Below are 11,816 nucleotides of genomic sequence, written 5' to 3'. Positions count from 1 at the left end.
TTTAATTATTATTTAAAATACAGTCATTAGTTTCATAAAAGGCATACCATTTCTCGTGGTGTACAGAGAACTAAGGGTAAGGGGTTGGATGCTATGTTAAGGAGAAAAGGAATGAGGGTATGTGGTTAATCTAACTTAGCAACTTTGGAGGAGAACTCTAATTAATAAAAAGTGAGAATTTATTGAAGAAGGTATAAATTAAAACACTTTATCTGTATTTATAAAATTACCTTATGTTTAAGTAGAAAAAAAATTACGAGGCTGAATGTGGGACAGAGGGAGAAAAAAAGAAGAAAAAGTAACAAGAAAAAAAAAGAGAGGGAGTGTAGGGAGCCATTCTCACACGTGACTGGGCAACTCCCGGATAGGGTGTCAGGCGCTCTGGCTAAACTGTGTTGGAGCTTTCCCGACCCTCTCCTGGTATGAGAGCCTATCTGTGTGGGGGTGTGACTGACCACTGACCCGGAGACCAATCACTGACCCTGACCTTTGAGTCCTGCCCCCCCCTTAGTCTTCATTGGGATGAAATTCTCCCCTGAATTTTTTGTTCCCCAATAAAAGGCCACTCCCTGGCGTGCTCTGCCCCTCTCTCTGTCTCTCTCTCTCTGTCTCTCTCTCTCTCTCTCTCTCTCTCTCTCTCTCTCTCTCTCTCTCTCTCTCTCTCCTGCTAGCCCTGAATAAGCCTTTCTGCCCTATCGGGTGGTTTGAGGTGAGAGCCAGAGGGAAAGCCATCTCGGACCTGGTCATAGAAAAAAAGTAATTGAGTCTGTGTGTTTATTTTGATCTAACTAACTTTTATGCCAAAAACTTCTTTAATGAAACCAGTGCACTGGTTGCATGGTGGAATTTGGCACCCACGAGGGTGGCATTCTAGTTTAGCTAGATTGAGTGGGAGCATGCTATAAAGATAAAGGAATTGGTGACAATTTTGGGTCACAAAAGTACCTGGAGATATTAAAGGAAAGAGACGTTAAATTAATTAAAATGGGAAATTCAACTTCTACGGATAAGGAGGTGTATCTGACTATGTTAGACACTATAATTAATCAGAAAGGAAAACAGATAAAGAAAACTCAGTGATTACAATTCTTAAATATTGTAGGAAACTACTGCCCTTGGTTTTGTGAGCAAGAGTCCCCAAATTTACTTACTTGGGAGAAACTAGGTAGGAAATTACAAAAAGTTTGTCTTTCTAATGAATTACCTGGAGGTATACAAAATATTCAGAAAACTTGAGCGGCTCTGGAAATTTGTCTTTTTGAATATATGGGACAGAGTTCATGGCCCCCTGAAAATCTGTTAAAAGGCATTCAGAGAGCTATTAGGTCTATTCAAAGGAAAATGCGCCTGAGGCTAAGTTAATTTCCTTTCCCTTGAGCCATTTAAAAACAAAGATTCTAGGGGCTAAACCAAAAGTTAGGAATGCGACTTTAAACTTGCATGATCAGGCTAGCCCACAGGGAGATTATAGAGAGGAAGGTCATAGAGAAGAAAGCTCCACAGTCCTAGAAAGTCCTCCGGAAGAGATAGAGAAGGAAAATTCGGAAGAGATTCTTAGAGAGGCACAGAGTTCTTCTCCGCCACGTAGCTTAGAAGCCCAATTTCGAAGTGGCGACAGCACAGATTCTACCCACAAGTCGCAGTCCGAGGGAGAAGAATCAGACGTTGAAATTCAGGACTTACAGAGAAATTTTAACAGGCTACATTTAACACTGCCTGCCCAGACTATTAGAATTCGGTCATTACCTGCTAAAAAAAAAAAACAAAATTTAACAGGTACTCTGAATTAACAATGACTTTTCTTACCCTGTTCCAGAGAGGTATTAAGAAAGCACAGGAAACCGAGTAAGATATTAGCGGTTTTCAACTTTTTCCAGTTTTTGAACACATTAATGAGCAAGATCAGAGAATTTATGCTATAATCCCATGTAAAACCATTAAGGAACTAAAAAGTGCATGAGAGACATATGTTCAGAATACGCCTTTGGTACAGAGCCTAAGAGATAATATCTGCTCACAGCCCCTCCCACCTAGTGATTGGATTTTGTTAGCCAGATCTTGTTTGAGTGAAGGAGATATCTTACTTTGGCACTCTTTTTGGACTGATTTTTGTACTGAACAGGCAGAAAAGAATAGAAGACAAAATTTACAGACTCCAGTAGAAATATTTTTAGGAACGGGTGAATTTGCTGATTTAGAAAGACAGTTAAATTATGAATTTGTAATATATGATCAAATAACTGATTGTGCTAAACGTGCCCGGAAGCAAATAGTCTCTAAAGACAAATCCAATTTAGTTCTTACCAAAATCAGGCAGGGTGCGAATGAGCCATACTCAGATTTTGTAGCCCGATTGCATCAGGCTGCAAACAGGTCAATCAGTGACCCGGGGGCATGCGAGTTTATTGTTAAGCAATTGGCATTTGAAAATGTGAATAAATATTCAGGATGTTCTTAGACCACACGGTAAAAAAGGGACAGTTTCTGAATTTATCCGCTTGTGTTCTGAAATATACTATACCCATTTGCAGACAGTAGCCCTAGCTGCGGCACTAAAAGAAACACGAAGGACGCAGGAATTAGTATGAAAGCCCCGCGGGCGGTGCTATGTTTGTGGGGAAAATTACCATTTTGTGCACAAATATCGCATGCACAATTTCCAGTTCAGGGCTCCATCTACTGGTGATAATAGATATTGCAGGACTCAACCCCACGTGGCCGATCAAGGTGGTGCGGATCAGCCCGCCTTCTCGTCGTCATTTCCTCCTAGGGGGAAAACAAAAAACTTCCTGTCGGCCCCTGCCCAGGCAGAGCAACAAAACCGGGAATTCGAGGAGAGGTCGCACAGTGTGACGTCACTTGCGCTGACCAGGACGGCTCGCGATTTTTACCTGAAGGTAGATCGCAGACAGTTTTCTTAGGACCCTCAACGACAGTTGAATTGAATCCTGAATCAGGGCCAAAACAAATCCCTACTGGGATTTTCGGGCCTCTTCCAGATAATACTATAGGTTTAATTTTGGGACGTAATAATTAAAGGGAGCCATTGACGTGATACCTGGTGTGAAAGATTCAAATTTTAATGGACAATTAAGTGTTACGGTAAGGTCCAATTATGCCCTAAGGCTCACTCCAAAGGATACATTTGCCCAATTAATTTTATTGCCCTGTGATTCAGAGAAACACCCACCAGTAAATTCAGTTTCTAAACTGCTGGACAGAGTGTACTGATCTCAGTTAGTGCGACAAGACCTCTTTTTATTAGAACTTAAAATTAATAATAAAAAGTTCCTAGGGATCCTAGACACAGGGGCCGACATCTCGGTCTTTTTTAGAAGATTCTGGCCTAGGAATTGGCCCTTACATGTTGCACCAGCCTACCTAGAGGGAATTGGACAAATTTCACAGCCTGCTAAAAGTGCCAATTATCTCCATTGGGAAGATTCCGATGGGAACAGTGGAGTCTTTAAACCTTATATGTTAGAGTCTTTACCAGCTAACCTATAAGGAAGGGATATTTTAGGCAAAAGGGAATTGTTATTAGTTACTCCAAATTCTCTAAGGTCAGTTGAGGAAGTTAATCAGAGGTATTTTCCTGGAGATGATAAGGAGATCCTTCAGGGAGAGTATCTGTTTACAAACCAGTCTCCACCTCAAAGATTAGTATATGCTCCAAGCCAAAATTTTTACTAGGGTCCCTGAGTATTTCCCCAATCCCTAAGACAGCTGAAAAAATCACCTGGATCACAGAGGAGCCTATACGGATTTCTCAGTGGCCCATCTCAGGGGAAAAGCTTAAAATAATTCATTGGTTATTTGAGGAAAAACTTAAGGCTGGTCATATAGAACCAACACTTAGTCCTTGGAACACACTTATTTTTGTCATTAAGAAAAAGTCAGAAAATTGGAGATTGCTACAGGATTTCAGGGTGATAAATCATGCAATTCTGTCTATGGGATCATTACAGCAAGGACTTCCCTCCACCACAGCCATCCCTTTAGACTATAGCTTGATGTCAATAGATTTAAAATATTGTTTTTTTCTCTATAAGGTTACATCCTGGAGATTGTGAAAGATTTGCTTTCACTGTCCCAGCAATTAATTTTAAGGAACCTGTTAAAAGATATTGCTGGAAAGTACTCCCCCAGGAGATGCGTAATAGTTCTACCTTGTGCCAAATGTATGACGACCAGGTGATAGATTCCATAAGAAATAGCTTTCCTGATGCATATATTATTCATTTTATAGATTATATATTATTGGCTCATGCTAATCCAGTGGTACTTTCAGAAATTTTTACTCAGTTAGAGGCTTCACTTACAGCAATGGGTTTATGCATTGCTCCTCAAAAAATTCAAAAGGTGCCTCCTTTTCAATACTTAGGTCAGATAATTCAGGGACGTACAATCCATCCTCAAAATCTTTATATAAGAGTTAAGGAGTTACATACCCTTAATGATTTTTAAAAGCTTAGAAGATATTAATTGGCTGAGGCCATCCTTAAAACTAACTACTTCTGAGTTAAGTTCTTTATTTCAGATATTACAAGAAAATCCTTCTCCAACCTCTCCACGTCAGCTAAACTTAGAGGCTAAAACACTTTTAAAAAGAGTTGAAAATGCAATTAAAAATGCACAGCTTACTAGAGTTGAACCTAAAAAATAGTGTATTTATTAATATTTCCAACTGAGCATACCCCAACAGGAACCATATGGCAAAGATTAGAAGTTGTTGAATGGATTTATTTATCCCACTCCCCTCAAAAAACATTAATTCCTTTTCATGATTCTATAGCTCAATTGGTTATTAAAGACAGAACTAGGATTTTACAATTAATTGGGTCTGAGCCTGATATTATAATTATTCCATTTTCTATTCAACTGACTAATTGGCTTTCTCAAACTTCTAGCTTATGGCAGATAGCTTTTGCTGATTTTCCTGGCCAGATAGATAGCCATTACACTCCTGATAAGATTATCCAATTTGCATCATTAAAGTCACTTATTTTTCTAAAGATTGTATGTGCACGTCCTATAGATAAAGCTTTATAGGTGTTCACTGATGGCTCAAGATCAGGTAAAGCAGGTTTTTATACTCGTGTTCACACAGAGGTAATGCAAACTTCTTATTCTTCTGCCCAAAGAGCAGAGCTTCAAGCTCTGATTTGTGCCTTAAATTACTTTTCAAATTATTCTGACAGCTTATATGCAGTCGAAGTTACCAAACATATTGAAACTTCAGTTATTGAGTGTACTTCATCACAAGAGTAATTTGAATTATTTAATAATTTAGAGAAGGCAGTGCTAATGAAAATTTCCCATGTTTCATAGTACACATACGAGCTCATACTAATCTTCTAGAACCCTTAGTTTCAGGTAATGACAAAATTGATAAATTAGTAGCTTTTTGTCAACAGATGTCTTCATATGACTGTGCACAAGCTTCCCATTCCTTGCATCATGAAAATGCTTCTAGCTTATGTAAAAAAATTAATATTACCAGAGAACAAGCTCATCAAATTGTAAGCCAATGCCCTAAGTGTTTTATTCACACTCCATCTCCACCAACAGGGGTAAATCCCCGTGGATTAAAACCAAGTCAAATATGACAAGTGTATGTAACTCATATTCCTCAATTTGGTAAGCAATGTTATGTGCATGTCATAGTGGACACTTATTCAAGATTTATTTTTGCCACAGCATGTACTAAGAAAAATACTCAACAGGTAATTTCTCATTGCTTAGAAGCTCTTTCTGTGTTAGGGTGCCCTATGCAGATTAAAACAGATAATGCTCCAGCTTATGTAAGCTTGTCTTTTCAACAATTTTGCAAAGAGATTCAAATTAATCATAAAACAGGAATTCCTTAAAACCCTCAAGGTCAAGCCATTGTGGAATGAGCTCATTTATCTATTAAGCTTCAATTATAAAAATTAAACGGGGGGAATAGGATTATGACTCCCCAAAATAGCCTCAATCATGCTTTGTTTGTTTTAATTTTTTTAAACTGTGACACAGAAGGTCACACTGCTGCTGAGAGACAAATGTCTCCCTCAGTAACAGGCCCTTTAGGCAGAGTTTTGTGAAAAGATTTACAGACTGGTCAATGGAATTTCCCAGACCCAGTGCTTATGTGGGGAAGAGGTCATGCTTGTATCTTTGCAGAAGGTACTTTTCATCCTATTTGGGTTTCTGAATGCATGATCAGACATGGAAGAGGAAGAACCGAGATTCAAACGACTGAAGATCGACCCGGAGGAGCCCCCATCCAAAAGGAGGAGATATCAGAAAAAGATGAAGAAAAACCCGATTGACCCAGCCGAAAAACTGATTTCATGGGAAGACGTAAAGAAGCTAACAACACAGGCTTCCCGAATACTTCGACTCCTAGGAAAGAACAGGACCCCAGTGATGATGGTAGCAACAGTAATTGCCCTGCTGGGCTGTCAGGTAAAGGGGAATCAGATAGACACTTACTGCACATATTTCACAGATTCACCCCTGGTACACCCAGCTGTGTGGACTGGAGAATCTATTCCAGTGTTAAGTAATGACTCATTCAAGATGGGATGATTTACAGATACTCATATTACTCCCAATCATGTGACTAGATTTATTTATTCTGGCTACAGTGCCCAATTACCTTTGTGTTGGTCACACAATAAACATGCTGGCTGTCTGAAAGTATCATTTGAGGAAAAGACAGCGATTGGTAGACCTAGACTGACAAATAATTCTTTTTATGGAGACTCAAACCTTATACTAGATCAGTAATTAAGATGGGACTTTCCCATTACAAGCCAGTCATTTCTGCAAAACCTCCACAGATACCCCACTGTCCAAATAGTTCTACAATTGAGATTGGCATCTTTCCTAGATGGATGGATTGTGTAAATACTTTTCCTTTAAATTACAAGGTGTCTTAAAATAGTGGGTATATTTTAGATTGGTCTCCAAAAATTGATAAGAGATAACTACGAAGAAATTCTGCTATGACACCTGCGGGATTTGTTAGTAATATTTTGACTTACAGTAATGGTGGTATTCAAAAGGATGTTTGGCTCTTAATTACTGCCTCAGAATTCTTATTTTTACAGACAAGCCTTTACCAAAATTTGTTGGCAAGAACTGTAAGTAGGGATCTTGCAATGGCTACGAGCCTGTTTTCAATCTCCTTATGTTTTAATTAACGGAAATGTAAAAGTTAAATGGATAGATGACAGATATATTTTTATTTGTAACAAATGTAACCTATCCAATTGTATTACTAGGTATAATGGAGGAGAAGGAGTGCTGACACTTCATCAGCCCTCTTTTGTTGAATTACCTGCTAATGTTTCAGAGCCATGGTATGCTGATACTCGTTTACAAGTCTTGCAGCAAATTAATGCCAAGCTAGAAAGACCCAAACGTGCTATTGGAATTATAAATGTTGGTGTTTTGGCACTAGTCTCTTTTATTGCCTCCACTGTCTCTGTGTATCTGACATTGTCTCAAAATATTCAGCATGCAAAATTTCTTAATAATTTAGCTCAAAATACTTCCAAGGCTCTGCGTAATCAAGTAAATATTGATGAAAGGATTGAGACTAAATTAAATGCCTTAGAGGCGACTGTTATAGACATAGATAATGAACTTTCAGCCTTAAAATTTAAAGAAAGGCTTAAATGCCATGCTAATTATAAATATGTGTGTGTTACATCTGCCAAGTACAATGCTTCTCTCTGGGATTTGGAGAAGGTTGAAAACCATTTGTTAGGTATTTGGCAAAATAGTAATAATAGCTTGGATATTCTGGAACGTCATCACCATATCCAAGACATTCAAAATAATAAAGCTGATTTTTAGGATTCTTCCTCTTTGGCTAACCAAATATTGAAAGAGTTAAATGGATTTAACCCTGGAAATATTCTTAAACACTAGGCCTGGTACATTAGTGGATTTTTCTCTTTGTGTTGTAATTATAGGATGGTGAGTCTTTGGAACAAGAATACAGAAACTCCAAAGAGTGAACAATCACCTCATTTTTAAGAGAAAAAGGAGGGATATGTGTGGAGCCATTCTCACACGAGACTGGGCAATTCCCGGATTGGGTGTGAGGTGCTCTGGCTAAACTGTGTCGGAGCTTTTCCGACCCTCTCCTGGTGTGAGAGCCTGTCCATGTGGGGGTGTGACTGACCACTGACCCCGAGGCCAATCACTGACCCTGACCTTGGAAAGCTGCCCCCCTCAACTTTCATTGGATGGAATTCTCCCCTGAATTTCTTGTTCTCCAATAAAAGGCCACTCCCTGGCATGCTTTGCCTCTCTCTCTCTCTCTCTCTCTCTCTTGGTAGCCCTGAATAAGCCTTGCTGCCCTACTGGGTGGTTCGAGGTGAGAGCCAAAGGGAGAGCAATCTCGGACTTGGTCATAGAAAAAGTTAATTGAGTCCGTGTGTTTATTTTGATCTCACTAGCTAACTTTTATGCCAAGAACCTCTTTAATTAAACCAGTGCACTGGTAGCATGGTGGAAAGGGAGAAATAAAATAAGAGCAAATAAAAAGGTGATGAGGTGGGGCCTATGCAATTCCTGTATATTATACAATTCTAGTGATTCAGTTCTTAAAGTCCAATTTAATGGAAAGTTTTTGGTTTCACATATGTTGAGTTTGTGAGGACCAGTGGGGAAAGAGTAGAGGAGAATGGATGAGTAGAGCAAGAAAAAAAAAGTAAGAAAGAAAAAAGGCTCTCAGAACTCTGTTTTCTTTTCTTGCCGTAGGTGGAGTTTTCTATTCCTAGCTTGAGTCTCTGTGCTCAGGGTGTTAGAGGTAGCCAGGGTGACAGGGCTTGAGCTTCAACTTGGAGCCTCCCTACTCTTAATTTCTGAATTGGAAACCAGATGCCTGTACAGTTGCTGCTCCACATTGATAGCTACACCCCCCAAAAGCTTGTGAGAATAATCTTGAGTTATCACAGCTGGAGGTAGGGGATTTGGAAACTGGGTACCAGATAAGCTGCAGAACCAAGCTGGTAGCCATGCCCACTGATAGATGGTGAGCAAGGTTTTGCAAGATGGATTCCATCTATTACCCATATATGGTGTTTGGTGATGTGGGTGGTTCTAGAGTGACCTTGTGCTGTGTCCAGAGCTTGGACTGGTGACTCACAAACTAAGCCTCTGTGTTCTGTGCTGCCTTCCATCTGTGCAGAAAGTGTGTGTGTGGGTGAGACTGCTGTCTGTGCCCAGAGAAACTGCACAGCTGAGCCTTCCATCTGCACTGAGAGCACCCATGTGGCCCTATTTTACTTCAAATTTCTATGATACTGGGAAGGATTCATCTTTTACTTGGCCTTACTATGCTCCACAGGTTTGGGCCTCATCAGTTCAGATTCGCTTTTGGAACAGTTTGTATTTTACGGTTTCCCTTCATAATTGCTTACTGTTGTGAATGAAAATTCAGCTGGAAATCAAACAGGGTGGCAGGACATGCTTGAATCTTTACACAATCAGTTCTCAGTGGACACTCTCTGGTTTCTTTCTTTTCTTTTCTTTTTTTTTTTTTTGAAGGTAGGCCAAAGATGAATCATTCAAAAGAAACTATATCTGAGAACCCTTAAGGAGAAAACAGAGAAACATGTATGTGCTGAAATAAGTCTCCCAAAAATTGGATCAGATTTCTTTGATACTACACAGTATTCATCTTTTAGCTTGCTCCACTAGGCTCCTAAAAGTTGGCATTTCTAGGATATTTGTTCTCTAAACAGGTAAGTGTTAGTGTTACTTTTAGTGCTAGATTTAGATCTAATGTTAGGATTAGTGTTAGGATTTCTTATTTGTACAAATAAGAAATTTGTTCAAATTTCTTTGATACTGGGAAGATTTATCTTTTACCTAGCCTTACTATGTGTCCGAGTTTTGGGTCTTCTCTGTTGAAAGGTTCACTGTTGGGAATAGTTTGTTTTTAATGTCTCACTTTATTTTGACCTATATGGGTAAATGAGAATGGAGCTGGAAATCAGCGGGTTGGTGCCAGCTGGTTGAAACTTCAAGTACTAAATCAGTTGTCTGTGCACACTCTCTGGTTTCTTCCTTGTAAAAATAGCCACTGAAATGCCTCCCCCAATTATTTGGTCAGATTTCTTTGATACTGTGCAGGATTCATATGTAAGCTTGCTCCACTAGTCTCCCCAAGTTTAAAACTTTTATGATCAAAGTTTCTCTTATCCGGTTAGGCTAAGGGTTAGGTTAGAGTAAGGGCAACATTTAGAACTAGTGTTAGGGTTAGTGTTAGTTTTTTTCAACATTTTGGATATTGGGCAGGATTTATCTGTTTCCTATTCATAATATGCTCCCCACATTTGGGCCTCATAATAAAAGGGTTTGCTCTCAGGAGCAGTTTTAATTTCCATGTTTCACTTAATTTTGCCCTATATGGGTGAATGAAAATTGAGCTGGACTCAAACAGAGTTTGTGCTAACTGCTTGAAACTTCACACACTCAATCAGTTCTCAGGACACATTCTCTCTCTCTCTCTCTCTCTCTCTCTCTCTCTCTCTCTCTCTCTCTCTCTCTTTTGGTGAAAGTAGCCCAAAGCTGAATTAGAAAGAAACAGCTTTATCTGTGAGCACTTTAGAAGCAAGCTTCATTTTTTTACATATATTACTTTGATATTGTACAGGATTCATTCTTTTCCTTGTCTTAGTAGGATCCCCAAGTTTTGGCCTTCAAGGTTTCCCAGTTCATCGTCTGGAAAAGTTTGAATTTTTAGGTTTCACTTCTTCATGGCCTATAGATGTGAATGAAAATAGAGCTGGAAATCAAACAGAGTTAGTACTAGCTGCTTGAAACTTCAAACACCCAATCAGCATTCTGTGGGCACTCTCTGGTTGTTCCTTTGAAAATACCTTAAACTGAAGCATGAAAAAAAAAATAATTTATCCGAAAGCACATTAGGAGAAAACAAGGAAATATGCACGTACTGAAATACCTCCCCAAATTATGTGGTCAGATTTTATTGATACTGCACTGGATTCATCTGTTAGTTTTCCCCACTGGGTTACTTTATTTCGGGAGTATTATGGTCAATGGTTCCTTAAACAGCTTTGGTTAGATTTAGGGATACAACTAGTGATTTGTTAGATTTAGTATTGTTCAAATTTTTTTGATACTGGGCAGGATTCAACTTTTACCTAACCTTACTATATTCTCTAGGTTTGGGCCTCATAGGTCAAGAATTTGCTCTCCTGAACAGTTTATATTTTAAGTTTTCATTTCATTTTGACCTATGCATGTAAATGGAAATGGATGTGGAAATCCAACAGGATTGGTGCTAGCTACTTCAAATCTAACATACTCAATCAGTTTAACATTGGCATTCTCTGGTTTCTCTCTTGTAAAAGTAGCCCTACGCTGAAGCATGCAAAGCAACTTTATGTGAGAGCACTTTAGGAGAAACAGGGAAATATGCATGCACTGGACTATCTCCCCAATTATTTTGTCAGATTTCTTTGGTATTGTAAAAGATTCATTTGTTAGCCTACCAACTTGTCTCCACAAGTGTGGGACATTTAGGATCAAAGGGACTCTAAACAGGTTAAGGTTAGTATTAGGGTAAGTGTTAGGACTAGAATTAGACCTAGTGTTAAGGTAAGAGTTAGTTTTGTTTTCAAAGTTCTATGATACTGTGCAGGATTCATCTTTTTTCCTATTTTGACTATACTCCAAATGTTTGGGCTTTCTACATAAAGGGTTTGCTTTCAGGAACTGTTTAAATTTTCATATTTCTCTTCTTTTTGCCCTATAGTGCTGAATGGAAATGAAGCTAGAAATCAAAC

The sequence above is a fragment of the Callospermophilus lateralis genome, unplaced genomic scaffold, assembly GCF_048772815.1.
Source record: "Callospermophilus lateralis isolate mCalLat2 unplaced genomic scaffold, mCalLat2.hap1 Scaffold_535, whole genome shotgun sequence".
NCBI classification, from domain to species: domain Eukaryota; kingdom Metazoa; phylum Chordata; class Mammalia; order Rodentia; family Sciuridae; genus Callospermophilus; species Callospermophilus lateralis.
Note: the sequence above shows the minus strand (reverse complement) of the source record.